Source organism: Typopeltis vanoorti, chromosome 2, assembly GCF_054136105.1.
Source record: "Typopeltis vanoorti isolate ZY-2024b chromosome 2, IOZ_Tvanoo_1.0, whole genome shotgun sequence".
NCBI classification, from domain to species: Eukaryota; Metazoa; Arthropoda; class Arachnida; order Uropygi; family Thelyphonidae; genus Typopeltis; species Typopeltis vanoorti.
The window spans coordinates 39,854,052-39,860,171 of NC_143550.1; the positions used below are offsets into that span (position 1 = coordinate 39,854,052).

At 32.8% G+C, this 6,120-nt stretch overlaps 1 non-coding gene across 1 annotated transcript; it reads left to right on the forward strand.

The window, feature by feature from the left end:
- Nucleotides 1-4,319: 4,319 nt before the first annotated feature.
- Nucleotides 4,320-4,391, forward strand: TRNAE-CUC (transfer RNA glutamic acid (anticodon CUC)). The gene has a single exon. It is a non-coding gene; the product is annotated as a tRNA-Glu (tRNA).
- Nucleotides 4,392-6,120: the final 1,729 nt, after the last annotated feature.

Below are 6,120 nucleotides of genomic sequence, written 5' to 3' on the forward strand. Positions count from 1 at the left end.
AGGGTTAAAAGTCCCCACCTATTCCCTATAAGGGAATAAAAGGCATTCGCTGATTATTATTATTATTATTATTATTATTATTATTATTATTATTATTATTATTATTATAAAGAGCTCAGTGGATGTCGCGTTTGCACACCACGGCGCTTAACCGCACAAAGGAAGACTTCTTGGTTTCGAATCTAGTTGGCGACTAGAAAAATTTTTTCTAAGCCTTTTTTCTACCGGTTCCCGAGTTACCCGATCTCTGGCACGGGCAAGCGGATTTTTCCTCCCGGAAACTCGGGTTTTTCGTCCCGTAAACTTAAGAAAATCGACCGTAGAACCCACATTATTTCAGACATTAAATAAATTGTCTTAGGGTTAGGGACCACGAGATGGCGGCACATTTGAGCCGTCTCTCTTCACTGCGTGCCGCTTAATTAGTGATAGCTTTGAGCCAGCCATCTCTAATTGGGTACCAGTGGAGATTGAACTGCCTACTCAGTCTCCAAATGTTAGATAGGGCTAAAAACGGCCTCGCCTACTCCCTATATACTGTATCTACCGAAGAATCTAAGAATAGTCCGTCAGGTAGCGTCGTAAAATATGGATTGTTCCAAGTAATGCTGTTTTTTGTAGGTCATATGGGGTCACTTCGTTGTATTTTAATTGCTGTAAATAGTTGGATTGCTTCTTTGATGTTGAGCCAAATGCACCGATAACTATTGGGATGACTTTGGTGTCTTTAAGCCACAGCCGGCCAGCTTCGATTGCCAGATCTCGATATTTAGTAATTTTTTCCAGTTCTTTGTTGTTAATGTTGTTATCACTGGGTACTGCAATATCAATAATCCAAACCTGAAGAAAGAAATTTGCTTTGAAAATTCCGCGTGTAATTCTAACATCACAGACTTTTCCATTGTTGTCTATTAAAGCTATTTTCCAATATTTCATAGCAGTTTCCAAAAACGAGATTTTTCTAATTCCGAAAATCTGTAGTTATTTAGTTATTTCTGTAACCAAGAATGTAGGTGCGAGTCGAATGTTATCATATACTCTGTCCATGAGATGTTTAAGTTCGATTTTCGTCCTTTTAAATTTCTGAGGATTATTTTATCTATAAGGAGTTGGTCTTCTCTACCAGCAGTTTTTTTTTAATTTTTTAATTGCTCCTTAGTTAAGTTAGATAAATTTGTTTATGTGATAAGAGCGACTTCAATGGTAAGAATAATACGAACCTCACCATGATTACAATAAACAGCTTAAATATAATTGAAAGGCATACTATTGGACAATAGCTTGGTTTTGAACAGTTATTCTCATATTTCATAAAGAGAGAGAGAGAGAGAGAGAGAGAGAGAGAGATGTATGCACAGACATCATTCAGTCTTCGATTGATCCTGATTTCAACAAATAATTAATTTGTTGTGCCATTCGATGTTTTATCCAAAACCATGTAATTTATCTTTTGCCGTTTTTTATTTGATTTTTTCTAGTTTTGCATTTGGATTTCTCTGTAGAGATAACAAGTAGTGACGTTGATTCAGTCATATTTGGACATTCTGTATGTATTTGTTCATTCTTGCTTCATATCTTATTTTTTTGCGCATTTGCAACAGTTCTTTGCTTTTGCTCTTCAATTACTTCAGCAATTGTTTTGTTTGTCAAATTATATGCATTTTAAAGCTCATATATTATTATATTTTCCAGCTGTCCTTGTTTCATTAAGTTGCTGAGATCAGCGTGTAGTTTGACTTTTCGTTCCGATCGGTTTTCTATGGTGTAGAATTACTTCATCTTTGACTTATGATCCTGTAGTCTGCAGGCTTTTCTTTCTTAGAGATGATTTGTTTCCTTTAAACTTTTATTATGTGTAATATTTCTATGGCTGGTATGTGTAATATTTCTATTATATAATTAAATCGTTGTGCCTTTTGATTATATACACATACCACTGAATTAGAAACTTTCATTTAGCACCGTGTTGGATCTCCTTTAGCGATTGCCAATATTTTCTCAATTCAAGTTCAAAAATATTTCGTTGTGGCTTTCAGATTTTTTGGCCCATAAGTCTTTGTTCTATTGTGCACAAATCTACGTTTTAGAAAGCTCGTGCACAAATGTGCATACGGTTTCTAAAATCCAGTTTTTCTGAAGTTTATAGTAAAAACATGTCATTGCTTCTTTGTTTTTTTCTACACCATGAATTTTGGAGAGTTTGGTTTCTTTTAGTCGATTTCCTGAAGTGGCTGTCCAGCTAGGAGTGCTTGGTCCTGTATCCTACTTCATAATATCTGAGACAGTACTTAGTGACATAGACATTGATTGATCCAGTATGGATTTCTTCTTGCTTCTTACCATTAAGATAGGGCAGAACACTGTTAGTCTGTCTTCGCAGTTGACACCTGCCTGACTTGAGCAGTTCTTCTGATAGCTCTCTTGTATCTTCTGATAGCCTTGTATCTACAATAAATAAATAAATAAATGTTATTTGAATAAAATAAGATTTATCAAAAATATTTCTCTCTCACTACGAACAAACAGTAATACGAAATACGAAACAAAAGTTTCGTATCTCACAGAAATAACGCGCGTAAGCATAGAGTTGCTTATCTGTAGCGACACTGCTCTCCACGAGCAGTGTCGGATTCACTTGTTATGTGCAGTGACAAGTGCAAACGAATACCGGCGAGTCTAGTCGCAACTGACCGAACGTGATAATTCCGATACCGCGTTAAAACGCAGTGCATTTGTTTCATAATATAAAGCGTTAATCGAACAATTCCAATTATTAACTATTCAGTCAATGTCGAAACATAAGCGGTAACCTTTAACATGTTGTATTGCATTTATATAATGTTGTAAGCACTGTTATTATTTATAAACACAAACAAAATTTAATTTTTTTTTTCGTTTCTTCCTTGAGGGTGCTGCAGTGTCGCAGTGCTTATGTACAAGCCGCCACTGTCGTAAATATATTTTTAGGTTCATCATGAACTTTCGTATTACTTAACACCATACGATAATGTTACATTAAAACTTGTAACGTTCTTAAATATTATTCCACAGTAATCAAAAATACTCGTAAAAACAAAGGAAAAATATTGAAGAAAGAAATACTTTCTTTCTTCAATAAGAAAAATTTAAAAAAATAAAATACGACGGCACAAAATTCGATAAGCAATCTATAACGTGTACTACTCAATACTGTGTAGTAAAATGCTTTATTTTTGTTTATTTTTATTATTTTAAAGTAATCAATATCCAGGTGTCACTGGAGTCTATTCACCTTATGAAGCAGATTAGAAGAGAGAAGATGCAAAAATACAAGATTCGAAAAGCTTGTTATTGATAGTTTAATAATGTGGCCGAATCAATCACCTAAAACAATTTTCAGGTTTGGTATTTTAAACGAAATATTTAATCTAATTTTCGCCAATGATTTCAATGTGTTCCAAACAACTTTCATGAAAACAATACATCAGAAACTTCATCAAATTCAATAATACTGACTGATAGATGGGCATGAGGAAAATTAAACCGTCGTTCAGGTTATGATACAGAATTAAGACAAATATTTTTTTTTTGTTTTGTTTTGTTTTGATTGCTTGGGAGATCCATGTTATCTTAAGATTTACTGACATGCAGTTATTGATGGTTAGACAAAGTGCTGAATGATAAAGACAAGAGCATTACTTACACTTGTTTGTAAGGCTCTCATTTAATAAATGAACAAGTGGAAAGTATTTTTATTGATAAAGAAGTACGCGACTAATAAAGAAAATAATGAAAAAAAATGTTAAAGCAATAGCATTATCCGAAACTAAGAAAGAAAAACGAATGTACAAAATCCAAAACTATGTAATATCGCACGAGTAACGATAACACTACATGATCAATATAATTAAAATATAAAGAAATGTAATTACATATTAGAAAGAACGATTCATATGCGATTAAAGGTAAAAGGGCATATACATAAATTTTAAGTTTTTATAGTCTTGAAGAGGGAGAGACAAGCAACAGAAAGAAATGCATTTTACAACGAATTACAAGAAACTAGATAAAACTATCAAAAATGATAATTATAATGAAAAAAAAACGTAGGGAAAAAACAATCACAAAACGAGATTTCTTTGAAACTCATCAAAAAAAGGATGAATTTTATGGTACACAGGAGAAAATATGGAGTTAATTAGAAATCAAATTATGTAAATATTTAAACTTACCTTTAAATGAACAATATACCAAACAGGAAACGTTACTGTATATATAGAAATGAAGGAATAGGAACATTTGAAACATGATCATGAAATTTAAAACTTTCGTTTGCAGCTTCCGGCATGGTCTAGTGGTTAGGATACCTGGCTCTCACCCAGGAGGCCCGGGTTCGATTCCCGGTGCCGGAATATAATTTTTTTCTGCCCATCTAATAAAAAAAAAAAAAAAAAAAAAAAAAAAAAAAAAAACTTCCACCCAAAAAAAGTTGTAGATCTTTACAACTTTTGGGTGGAAGTTAATTTTTTTTTTGAACATAGAGGCATAAAATATTTAAAAAAATAAATAAACAAAAAATAGCCATTTAACTATACTATTAAAAAGTGTTTTTTTAAACAACAAATATTAGATGAATATGCCATTTCTTAAAGAAAGCAGATAAAACAAATTCAGATTATTACAAAGGGATTAATTTAATACCAGCCATCCTGAAAATCTGAACAAATGTTACTCAAGAAATTCTAAATGAAACTTTGATATTAAACGATGAATAAATGTTTTAGATCTGGAAAATCTTGCATAGACCCAATATTTGCAGTGAAGCAACTAAGAAAAATCATTAAAATATAACTGTGGTTTTTATAAATCTACATAAAGCATTCGTGAGTATTACGAGATATTTTAAATGTAAAAGTGAAAATAAAACACAGATTGTAAAGCTTACGAAAGATATTTATACAAATAATAAATCTCCAAGGTACTGCAGTAATGAAACAAACAAACAAAACAAAACAAACAAAAAAAATAGAAAGAACATGAAATGAAGAAAGGAATTATACAGAGTAACCACGAGATGGCAGCAGTTGAGAGCGTCACTTTTATTAGAAAATTTTGTGAACCGTACACAATGATGACGTGTTTAGTTGATCAGAGCCGTTTAACCCTGACCGACTGAACCAGAAGGGGAAACTAGTTATCAGAATTGAGTATTTGAAGCATGCATACCGCATTGAATTACACCTTCTAAAATGTTATATAAGAAACAAACATCATTATATGCTAATTAACTTGATTTGACTAATGTATTTAAAATTGTTCACGAATCGATATCGTATCGCAGCTGTGAAATGAAATTTACTTTAGTATAAAACTTTACTTTTCTATCCTCCTAATTCTGAATCTTATTATGGTTCTAATGGACGAAATAATCCTATCTGACGGAAAAGAAAAATTTTGGTAAGATGGTAAGAAATGGAGTTTCTTTAGGAAAGTAGGCAGCGACGATAATGCTCTTTGAGAAAAGCGTGAGTTGAATCGGTCTAGGACGTGAAGAACCAGGCTTTTTCAACCGAAGATAAGTTAGCTGGTCATATACGGAGTGGACCCCCCCCCCCTCCATAATGCGTGTAACTGGCAGACAACGTAGATAGGAGCAACAGTGCCATCATATGATTAATTAAATTTTAGTTATACGTACGGGGAAACTGATGATGGTATGAAATGACTGGAGAAAAAAAAAGGTTGGATTCGGTCATTGTAAAAATTAGTGTTCGTGACTCTATGCAGTAAGCCAAAGAAAGAAAAACAGAGTTAATGAAATCATACAAACAGAACTCATTTATTCCTGCTCAGTAGATTAATTAGAGAAGAGGAACTGTTGCCACAGCGACCGATTTAATGGTGTTTCTTGGATCGAAGTTAATCACAAGTTCGTTTGAATTATTCTGGAGGCTGCTTTCTTTCTTCTTCTAGAGAGAGAGAGAGAGAGAGAGAGAATGGAACTATTATAATTTATTTTTGACGAAGCTCTACAGACTTAGTTAATGACAAAATGAAAAATCATAAGTAAAAGGTAGTAAGTTTATTTACCAAACCTAATACTCATTTAATAACGAGATATAACAGCAATGAAGTAACTTC